At 40.4% G+C, this 12,559-nt stretch overlaps 1 long non-coding RNA gene across 1 annotated transcript; it reads left to right on the plus strand.

The window, feature by feature from the left end:
- The first annotated feature begins 10,690 nt into the window (after positions 1-10,690).
- LOC128759522 (uncharacterized) lies at positions 10,691-11,174 on the plus strand. Its single transcript, XR_008414592.1, has 3 exons — positions 10,691-10,741; positions 10,811-11,005; positions 11,072-11,174. It is a non-coding gene; the product is annotated as an uncharacterized LOC128759522 (long non-coding RNA).
- Positions 11,175-12,559: the final 1,385 nt, after the last annotated feature.

Raw genomic sequence — 12,559 nt, forward strand, 5'->3', positions numbered from 1 at the left:
GCAGGGAACGGTCCGGATAGTAGATCCAGAGGTACTGAGGAAACCGGCGTCGATGTCTCCCACAAAGGCCAAGACCCAGAGGGGAGAGCTGAAACAGAATACCGACAACAACACAAATGTAAATACAATCTAGATGCAAGACCTCGGATAGCAGTTAATATTATATTAATATAAACAGAGTGTAAATGTAGGGATCTACTAAGGATCAACATTTAAAGCGTAAAAACAAATAGTAAATCACTAGTGTATACTCTCATTAAACCACTTTACAATAAGTAAAATCACGACCTCTAGTGGACGCCGTCGTTGAACCACATTACAGTTAGTAAAATCGCGACCTCTAGTGGCCGCCGTCGTTAAAGCACATTACAATTAGTAAAATCGCGACCTCTAGAGGCCGCCGTCGTTAAAGCACATTACAATTAGTAAAATCACGACCTCTAGTGGCCGCCGTCGTTAAAGCACATTACAATTAGTAAAATCACGACCTCTAGTGGCCGCCGTCGTTAAAGCACATTACAGTTAGTAAAATCGCGACCTCTAGCGGCCGCCGTCGTTAAAGCACATTACAATTAGTAAAATCACGCCCTCTAGTGGCCGCCGTCGTTAAAGCACATTACAGTTAGTAAAATCACGACCTCTAGTGGCCGCCGTCGTTAAAGCATAGTGTAAATTAGTAATCCCGACCTCTAGTGGTCGCCATCGTTAAAGCATAGTGTGAAATAGTAATCTCGACCTCACGTGGCCGCCGTCGTTAAAGCATAGTGTGAAATAGTAATCGCGACCTCTAGTGTCCGTCGTCGTTAAAGCATAGTAGTAAAATCACAATGACGCTTAGCAGCAACAGTTACTCAAACACCTTCAATAGTAAAATGACACCGTCTAAAAGCACATAGCCGGAACATAGACAAACCGCATTACAGATAAAACACACACACACGCACACACACACGCACGCACGCACGTACGCGCGCGCACACACACACACACACACACACACACACACACACACAATAGCGAACATACAACCATTCAACTGATACTGAACGGTAGAGATGTGTTGAAAAAAATTGAGATTCGTATCTTACCAAACGTTGGTGTTGGTGTTGGTGTTGAAGCGACAGGTAGAAGGTGTGGCGTGCTCGTTGTCTTTGTATCTGTTTTCATGTGAAAAAATAAATAAATAAATACAGCAGTGAAACGTAAACTATCACTCCAAAATGTTTTTTCCCACCTCCTATCAGCTGAGGCGTCTGGTGAGTTAAAGAATCAACGAGCGGGTGCCCTACTCCTTCGACCTCTGACTGATCGTCTGTTTTCATACGCACAGGCGTTGAATAAAACAAAAAACATAGGTAGTTAAATATAAAATACATCGACAGACTGTGGTTAAAATACTTTTTTTTTATTGAACTGAATGTTTTGCTCTCACCGTTGAACAGTTGGAGCGACCCGTTCAATGAATGATCAGCATCCACAGGGTCCGGATGACTTCCCGGTCGTGTCTGATTTCCGGGTTCCGGGTGATCTTTTCATGCACACACACACACACACACACACACACACACACACACACACACACACACACACACACACACACGCACACACACACACATACGCATGTATATACACTTAATAAATACCGCTGTTCTTTACCTAGTTATCGTAATTATGATTAGAATCGCTGTCTCCTTCTCACCAATGACTCGCGCCGGTCCTGTCTTCCGTGCCGAATTATACCGTCGCTTACGGCTCAGAGAGCGTTGGTTACTCCCCTTCAGTCGATTTCCTGTACTCGGCCCCGGACGAACTCGTCCTCGCTGTCGATTATTATAATACACGGCGTGTTCTGAGCCTCGGTGCTGCTGTCTTGAAGACTCGCTCTCAGATTCACAGCCGACAGATCCGCACGGGCATCTCCGTCTTCAAAAGTTACACGCATTAACCGCTCAAGCTCCTCAGCGCCGATCAGCGTCTCCGGGAAGTTATTCGCGGAGGCGATAATATCTGAAAAATAGAAGTGCGGCTGTTGTAACACATAATAGAGATATTAACAACGAATTATAAAATAATTCAATATTTTTACCAGTATCACTCTGCGTTAAATGAACGTCACACAGATGAGTGACGACGTCTGTCAATGAAAAGAGACATGGTACGTGATAAACATGGCGTAACGTTTTTATTATACTTATATATGTAAATGTAAATACATAGATACACATATATGTATATACTTATATGTATACTGTATAGATATAGATAGATGGATAGATAGACAGATAAATATTCACCGACGACGTGCAGAGGAAGAGGCATCCATGGGTAGTCTGGAGTCCTTTTGGAAAGGAGGATGAAGTTCTGGAAGGTCTGGTCAACAGCGAAGGTTACCCCGGAACTGATGTAAAATGTCGTATGTTTCGGTGTCTGAGAAAGAGTCAGGCATAATGCCTGTTGTCACACCGCTGTTTACCCCTTTTTTAAGTATTTCCTGAGTAAGTAAAATTGCATCGTTTAAAACTCACACAGGGTGTAAAATTAAATAGACTGATTCAACAGAAACTCATATGAGTTGAATAGCTGTGTTATTTGAACTAATGCTGAAAACTAAAGTATTTCTTTCTTTTGTTTTATCCTTGTTCACTCAACCTTATTTTCTGAAAACTAAAAGTATTTCTTTCTTTTGTTTTATCCTTGTTCACTCAACCTTATTTTCTGAAAACTAAAAGTATTTCTTTCTTTTGTTCTATTCTGAAAACTAAAAGTATTTCTCAAACAAGTACAAATTATCTGTTTAAACGCATTTTAAAAAATGGTGCATGAGTTGGGTAGCTGCGTCGTTTGAACTATTAGTGAAGACTAAGAAGTGTTTTCTTTCTACTGTTTTATCTTTAAGAAATATTTCAAGAATGAAAAACTTCTTCATAAGATGTTAAATAACTTCTAAAATGTTTAAACCCGAAATAATATTGTAGCTACTAATGTGTTTTGATTATTTAGCCTGCAATGCAGAAACAGTTCAAACATTGACTAATGCTGAAAACTAAAAGTATTTCTTTCTTTTTGTTTTACCCCTTTTTTTTTTACCCACACCCCTAAGGTAATCCTCCCGGTGTCTCATCACACACCCACCCTCCCGCTGACCCTGCCTGACCCTTGCGTCTGTGAGGATGTAGCTGACCCCCACCCCCTGCATCACACAAGGGTGAAGCTACCCCTTGGACCTTCATTATTTTAATTTCCTGTTGATATAAAAATGGGGAGGGTAATTATTTTAATTTCTTTTTGACATGAAAAGGGGTGGGGTTTATTAATTCCGGAAGGGGAGGGTTTTATTACTCCCGGGGGACCATCAATCATACAGATTTGACATATAGTGGTCTCCTTCATCTCTCTGTCTATTTATAGAATCCCAAATCAAAAAATGCAGAGGAAAACATGAACTCAGCGGCAGATGGTTCCTGTGAGCATGTTTACAAATCAGGTTTCAGCACAGTCTGAGGTGCAAGAGAGACAAAGGTTTCCCACCTCCCTGCCTGTTACCATCTGCAGCTCTCTGTACTCTCTGGGCCCCGAGCGAGCAACACGCGCCAAAACTGCACACATTAAAAACGCAGCTCAAGATTGCATGACGCTTATTGACTCAGTGCTTGAAACAGACCCAACTCAAAGGAGGTTTCAGAACACAGTGATGGGCCCTGGTATGTTGTGTTTCATTTGAACGAAACAGTAAATAGAGCCGTGCTTGTTGTTCAGTATAAAATAAGGAAAGACAGTCCCCACGAAGTGGATTCAAGATCGTTGCCATTGCAATCACACACACAGTCAAAGAGCCTCTGGGAGCTTTTGAAGCCTCCAGGAACATGCTGTCCTCTTCTCAACATTACACCAACAAAACAGCACAGGGGGAAATGCTTTTCTGCGAGGTTTCACTAAATAGCTTCACGATTGCTTTCATTGCTACTTCCTGCCACTGCATATCTTTGATTTCCCTTAAGCTTCTCAGATAAATGTCTCATAAATGTCACAAGATGCAGATCAGTCAATTCAGTCAATAGAAGCTGTGAAATCCTACAGTATATTAACTTCCTGTCCACTTTTCCATGACCACCTGAACTTACTCCCAGGTTGTCCCACGACTTTTGACTTCCATACTTAGCAAAGATGACCACACAAAAATGCTACGCTGATTAGACATTAGCATCATGAATAATAACCGTTTTATAGCACAGTACCCTTGTAATGCTCTTTCGTGGCAACAGCTCTTACACTTCTGTGTTCTCATAACTACGATCTACATATGTCTGTTATTAGCATTATCATTAGCATATTATAAACAGAATGTATAAACAAGGAAACCAAAGGGAAAATGTAAATTATGCACTAATAAAACATGTTTTTTGATTATACATTATTTAATTTTAAGTACATTATAACGGGTGATTCTTAATGTTCTGTACGTTATAAATATTGGAGAGTCTTCATAAGAGGTATTATGGAAACCACTTGGGCATTAAGTCTTTAGCAGAGTCACACAGATCTCATCTCTAGGGTTTAAAGGCATCATGCATAACAATAGTGAATTATTATTCATGTTTTCAGGATATAGGGTCAAAAATGAGAAAAGCATATGTCATCCAATTAAAAGGGGTAGGCTTCAAGAACCTGCACTTTGATTTAAAGAATCTTGTTTTAAATCTCTCTGCGTTCATGTGGCTGCACATTTCAATCCTTGATATGTAATGCATATGGCAGAATTGACAATAAATCTACCTTTACCTTCACGCACGACTCTAGTCAAATCTGACCTTCAGAGGTGGAGAAATTTAAAAAGAAAAAAAAAAAAATCATTGATAAACTACAGCAAGTGATTTTGTTTGGAGTGGGAAGTCTCCTCGGGTCAGCAGATCGTTACTCCATAAGTGTAAATTCAAAACAGTTTTATTATTGAGCCTCTTATATTCATAAAATCTGCTGTCTTACTGATGTTTACCTTAGTCCAAACTGGAAATGTTTTCATGCTCATCCTCTATTAATGCTCCGGTATATTCCTCACTGCCTATGAAAAGACCTACCAATGTCAAGAATCCCAAGGTTACGTTCCATGCTATTAAAGTTTGCTCCCAATTTCAGAAGCGCTGTAAATATAATTCAGCCACTTGCTTAATTTTCTCAGGAATATTTACTCAGAATTCTGGCCCAAAAAGAGAATCGTGTGTTTCCTCCCTCTTACTTGGAGAAATGCTTGTCACGCTCGTACAATAGTCTCTCAAAACAATATCAAATCATATATTTTGTCTAAAATAAATAAAAAAATAAAAACTTTCACAGGTTTCCTTCTCTACCTCCTGACTCAGCAACAATCTACTCAGCCCTAGAAGAGAATTGTTTCTGAAATATATTAATGAGATTGAGGTCAAAAACGAGAGGAGCATACAACAGGGAATCAGGTTTTCAAATAGATGAAAGTTGGTGGGAGAAAACGGTCACTGAATTTCAGTAAGTTACATCATGCGCATGCCCGATCCTTATTCATTTCAAGGTCATATGTGGGGTCCCCTTCAGCAAAGATAAAAATAAACATTTCAATATTACTATTAATAGCTATGGGAGAAGGAAAACACGCCTAAAATTTCCCTTTATGCCTTTACCATCAATAAAATTTGTCAAACGCCTTGTTTTTCTGCGCTTAAATTGGCCGCAGATACAAAGATGGTGACGTGTGATCCAGTTACACCTGATTCAGCTGGACACTGGCAGTACATCTTCATTCACAGAAACACTGCTGTGACATCAAATATGAGCTGGACAGTGAGGCAGCTGCCAGGACAGCAACTCCAGCTGGACGGGTGAGATGTTTCTCCAAGGAAGTTATCGCTAAATTATTAATTATCCTGGCTCAGCATCGACCAAATGACCTGCTGATGATTGTCTAAATGCATCCACCAGTGCGGATGTTGGATGCGTTTATTCAGCAAGCTACAGTCAAGTTTAAAGGGCGTTTCTTTTCTCTTGTTTTTATTAAATGCAGTAATTTCAAGTGACGGTGCAAGCAAGCCGAGGTCAAGCACCAGCATGTTAGTGACGTGCAGGTGCAAAAGACGATGTGATTCATTCAATATATTTGAGGAGCAAAAAGGGAATCTTAAAAAGTGAACGTGATCGGTTGCAAAACAAATGGCAGGCATCCAAATATCCATGAGTCAATTCCAAGAAGTTGCTTAATTTTCCCAGGAATATTTACTCAGAATTCTGGCCCAAAAAGAGACAGATTCAAGACAGATTCAAACCCTTAATTCGGATGCAGAGCCATTTGAGTCTCTGATAACTTTGTGAGACACTTTGCTTTGTTAGACACGATCAAAGAAAGTGAAAGGTTATTTTTGCCATAGTTTAGTCATGGTTTATTTGTTGTATAACTTCTCTGTGAATTACTTCACTCAGTGATGCTGCAATAGTGGCATGTCCGTCCGGAGAAGAAGAATGATCTTGTTTAAATAGCTTTACATTCCTTGGATGAATGCAGACACTAACAATGTTGGAACGTGGCAATGGCTGGTGCAGAAACACACCTTGTTTACCTGTGTGGATGCTGCGCTTCCTTTCACCCTGGTGCTGAGCTCATCCTGGCCGATCTGGCTGTGGTTGTGTCTGCTGTAGAGCAGTCTGAGAGGCACCGTGTCCTCCTTCCCCACCGACCTGCTTTCATCGCGGATATCCTTCCAGCTCGCCGCTGCACAGAGAGAACCGGTAGTAACTGATTAAAAAAAAACATCGCCGTCTGAAAATCAATGCCGGTTGTTTTTCTCGCCGAACACCTATCATTTATCACGAAATGTATCACCAAGCTGTGAATAGTGACTCTGATACAAACAAAGGCCTGTTTATCTGTAGAGGCGAGTTCTTTTTCGAGAAATATCACATTAGCATTCCGGCAGATTTTGCCCTGCCACCCATAAATCCACTCCAAATTGTGGGTTTTTTTAAATGACTTTATTGGCTTTTGATCACATTTCTAGCGACAAATATATCCCACATTGTAATATTATGTGCTTGTTTTATGTAAATAACGCTTATTTTCTTTCGTTTGGACCGAGATAGTTTTGTGATTCCCTGTTAAATCGTAGTATTGTGACGTTACCGTTTACGACAAATATATTCTATTTTGGGTCGGTTATCTGCGCGCACTGAAAAACGTGCAATAACTACGTTTGTTCACTTGGCATACCGTAATCCTTTGAATTCTTTGCCTCAAAAATCCTTTCTCTCGTACGCGTCATTTCTCAATGGCTTTGTGAATGGCCTCTGGTCACGTGACTGATAGAACACAAAAACATGGCGGACACCCGTTCTAGTTTTGCTTTAAATTGTGAGATTTTAAAACAATTAAAAGCTATTGTTACGTTTTGATCACATTTCTAGCGACAAATGTACGCCTTACTTTCATTTTTTCCGCTCGTTTCATGTATATGACGCTTCGTTTTTTTCGTTTTGACCCAGATTATCTCGTAGGTCTCAATTCAATGTATTATTGTACAGCTGGCCAGTAATTCCGCAGCCAATTGCGGGGTTTTGTTGAGTTGTAATCACATGTAATGTACCTTTAATTTTTAAATATTATGTCATGAAAATGATATAATATTTATTATCCGACTGGGGAAGGAAGTGGATGGCAGGAACTGACGTCACGGACCAAATACGTTATTTATTTATCATTGGTATCTAATACATTTCTACGCCAAATAGTATTATCGGATATTTAAAATCGTATCAACTGCATATAAAGTCTTATGACAAGAAAGGAAGTTCCATGATTTATTCGTTTTGCTGAATCACGCTTCGTTCTCCGTCACTGACGTCAGCGGAAGCGCAAGCGGACCATTTCAAACCTCCCAAGCCGTAGTTTCTATTTTTCATTCTGTTTAAATATGTACACGTGATGTGGACGCCGACGTCTCTTTGGAGATGTGAATTTATGCTTTGGATGAATAATTCAATTATACAAACACGTTGGACTTTGACGCCATCAGTGGTCGACCAGAACAAAAACATGGCGGAAAGTCATTCGGCTTGACTTCGGTAAAAACTCCTCTTCTTTTTTGTTTATCATCCTTTCGTCTATTTAGAGTCTGTCAGAGATTTTGTAGAATTGCAATACTGCGTTCGCTGTTGGTACTGTAGAAGCTTATTTTGTTCTCCGGGAGTTGCCATAGTTGGCAGGGGGGTGTTATGTTGGACTGCGCGGCTTTTTGGGTCGTGTCTAACGGAGACTGAAGGCACGAATAATGTTGTTATCTTGCTGCACCAACGAACTTGGACCTTATTGACAGCTGTCCCCGCGGATTTACCAAATATAACCCTCGGCTACAATACTGCGGACACCAAAGACACGGAGCTGAATGATTTTGACGTGAGTTATGTATTTATTCTATTTCTTAATATTTGAATTTATTTAGTTTGTTTTTTGATAACCTTTCTCCGTGTCGATGGTTGTTAATATGGGGGTAACTTATCCGGTTTCCATTTCTTTTCTTTTCTTCTTGCTGATTTGCATAGTCACGCCCACTGTGTTTAAAATCAAGTGGCCACTGATAAATTGGTATTCAGGCTGTACTCACTCAACTGAGGAGCATCATGGATGACGATGATGCCTTATTTCTTGCTGATTTGCTGTTGGAGGAATGCAAGGTCGGCATTTAATGCTCTCATGATCTGTCCTGAGACTTTCTCACAATATGTAATATTGTGTATTAGGTGACGCTAACATTTTCCATTATCTTTATTTTAAGAATACTCAACCTAAAGAATCCTCAGAAGTGTCTGGACCGGACAAATTTACTTTTTTTTGGGTTGAGGAGGACGAGGAAGGGAGTCCTATCCCAAAGAGGAGGAGAACAGGGAAGAAGCGGGCAAAGAGTTCATCCTCAGGTGATTTTTGTTCACTAACTTTATGGTCTCTATTGCCTGTCTTTGGCTGACTACATTGGTTATGTATTATTATAGAACTAATGTCAGTCAACTGCTTCAGTATTTGATTGATTTGTCATGGTTGTGGGGCTAACTATTTGACACGACACTGTCCTAGTGAGGACATTTCGCTGAATACAGGACATAATGTTTACATGGTGGAGTAGTTAGTATAAGTGGTTTACTGTAATGCGGTTAACTGGTTTATTTAATTTCAGAGTCCTGCTTAATGTTAGTAATTTGTTTTGGATGTTTGTTGTTGTTGTTGTTGTTTAAGGTGAGAGACAATGGTCAATTGTCAATTGGGTCAATGAGTCCTCACAAAGTCCTCACAAAACACAATTATGTGTGTGAGTTACAAAACTCTACTGAAAACAATGGTGTCAAAATATTGGCTAAAGGGAGACGTGTCTTGAAATAGTTAAAGAAGCCACTTTGACCAGAGGGGAAATCCTTCTTTCAACATGAGGTCTTGACTTGGACCCTATCTTTCAGCTTCATACAATGATGTCCTGAACACCCCCCTCAGGTACATCAACATGTGAATAGAGCCTTTGTCTTTCATAACTAGCTGATGTTGATGGGCCATTATGATTAACAACAATTGCTCCCTTGGACAGGGACTTATGGCATTCAAGTACACACACATTACCATATTGCACCCACCCAGTGAATACATCCTACTGGGTGGATCCTCTACTACACTTGGACGGGTGACTATTACAAATGAATACATCAGCAGTAACCATCAAGCAATCCATTGTTAGAAATGTGCATGTAACCCAGGAGTACCGGTTCTTGACAGTTGGAATGTTTGATTTGACTAGTACCTGCTCTGACTTTCTTCTTAACCTCAGTAGTTTAATGTCGAACTGTCAACAGATCTATGGATTTATTTTCAACATACTACTATTTTCCTGCTTTTTATTGTGACGTTTCTAGTCCATTTGTCCATTTAAACAAATCTCCCTACTCTCAACAGTGACTTCTGGGAGCATGCACTCATTGCCATGTGCTCCATCTACAAGTGGACATCAGCACGTGACTGAGACCGTTCAAGATATATATTTTAGCAGCAGTTTATTTACCCTCTTCTTTCCATGTTTGTCTTATTGCTGCTACATTTGGTTACCTTACCCTGTTTTCTAGGATCCCTCATTCAAGAGGTGCAGGACCTTTTGGGACCTGCCATAGACCCAACACCTTCACACTGGAAAGACAGGAAAGCTTCAACTCTGGAAAAGTGGACTGTGTTAAGGCCGTATATGGTTAATCAGATGTTACAGTCTGAGAAGCCTGTAGAGGGAACTTGTCACCGCTGCAGATCTAAGACTGCTGTTGTGAAATGTCAGGATTGTTTGCCTAGACCACTTCACTGTGCAGCCTGTGATGTTTCCATCCACAATTCCATGGTTTTCCATAATAGATCATCCATGATAGAGGGATTCTACAGGCCACTGCCACCAACCACTCACATCAGGGAAGAGAAGGGAGGAAAATTCTCCTTCCATGAAAGAGGTCTGTACTGAGATAATATATGCCACCAATATTGTGTGTATATATATATATATATATATATATATATATATATATATATATATATATATATATATATATATATATATATATATATATATATATATATACACACACAACCTCTTTTAAATTATGTTCGTTTCCTGCATTTTGCCAGTAATGCATCCATGCTATGACTGCTGCTCTGGGCAAACAACCTTTTCTGCAGGAAAGCAAGTAATTCTGATTGGAATGAATGGTGAGTTCCTTGTGTATGAATTATATTTTCTATTTTCTGTTAGAAAATTTTGTTATGTACATATTTTAGGTCGATACAATGTGTCCCTCCCAACTGTCAGCTGCTCCTGTGGGAAAGCTTTGGATGTCGGTATTAGTGAGCTGATTGAAAGTGGCTACTGGCCAGCTACAGTCCATTTTGAGACGCTGTACACAGTGGATTTGTTCGCTACATACGAAGAGCTCAAGATTACTGCACCAGGAATGTAACGACAAGCTTTCGTTGGTATGCTTGAGCAGCGCACAAAACTCTTTGGTCGGGTTAGTACATCATTGGACTAATTGCCTGCAGAATTGAAAGAGTTTATGTGGCGACACCATACAAAAATCATTCCTGGAATGGTCGTACGCAAAATTTGAAGTTGAGAGGCTGTCTGAAGTCGATCAGTTTCGGTGCCCAGCCTGCACACCCTCAATGTTAGCTGTCTCAGTGGATGGGAACCGCAAGCTTTATCGCTTTAAGAGCCATTCAGGGTATGTATAAGTTGTTTCTACGGCATGCAATACATGGAACCTTGATAAAGGTCACCCCTGCTTTATGTCTTTTAGACCAAATGGCTTTTTCGAAGGTGTCTTCTTGGCCAACGACACCGAGGTGACCTCCTTCGTCAACCACATCAGGGCATCAACAGGACATGTAAAGTTTATTTAAATTTCACTGCACGCTTTGCTCTGTCTACATCTGTTTTCCTTCATCTTGAACAGAATCCTGGGAAAGGCAGGTGTGGTGGAAGCGAATGGGTGGCTGCACGAGAGTCCTCCAACAAGTCTGCGAGTAAAGTAGATGAGGAACGGGTCGAGGTTGCAGTGTGTCGTCATGGCATTTTGCTGAAGGGACTGAACATGTTCCGTGGGGAGATATTTGCCTATCCTTTATATCTCCAGAAACAGCTTGTTTCACACAATGTTCAGTTTTTTTGCTCTGATGTGGTATGCAAATATTGGCCATATTTGCAGAGGGTTGTTGGCCACTGTCCTGAGTTACAGGTCCTGTTGAACATGCAGCCCTTTCTCTCCATCATGCACGCTAAAGCACATTCATGGATGTGTAAGGTAATGATTGTCAGGGGCTTTAATTTCACATTATTTCTCTCCGTCCTCGTCCAAATGGTAACATGCATATTTCTTTCAGTTGGAATGGGGTGGACGGAACCAAGAGGGAGCAGGAACAACAATAGGGGAGGAAGTTGAACAGGTGAACAGTTTCCTTTCTTGAGCAGCCCTATGTTCCAAGTACATGTCAAAAGCTGGTAAGTACATTTTTTTTTGTGTGAAAAAAAAGTTACAGCTAAAGTTGTACAAATCAACTAGTAACATAAACGTGTGTCCATTGTGCATTCAGCCCGCACAGACATCCTTACCATCCAGGCCATTGGCAAACTCCCTTCTCCCAACAAGCTCCTGGCTGAGGAAAACTATTCCTGGCCTTGGGAATGTAAGTACATCTAGGATGTGTTCAGTTGTCTTCATATCTATAGGCTATTTTTAATTACATTGTAAAGGCTTTAGATGAAGCAATTACAGGTTTGACCGAGGTTGCTGTGATTGGATCAGACAAGCTCCAGAGACAACTTCCTTTTTACTTTTGAAAACTGAAAGAGACACTCTTCTATATAATTCTGTCCCATGGGAGAAATTGCCTGGTGTCATTAGGAGGAGATGAGTATGCAGTGTAATAGAACCCACCTCTGAAAGTACACAGACACTGTGGGAAGTAGTTCACCACTATAAAAAATGTATATGATGATTTGCAGGTCATGGTGATATGTTTAAGAAAAAA

This window comes from Synchiropus splendidus, chromosome 5 (genome assembly GCF_027744825.2).
Source record: "Synchiropus splendidus isolate RoL2022-P1 chromosome 5, RoL_Sspl_1.0, whole genome shotgun sequence".
NCBI lineage: Eukaryota > Metazoa > Chordata > Actinopteri > Syngnathiformes > Callionymidae > Synchiropus > Synchiropus splendidus.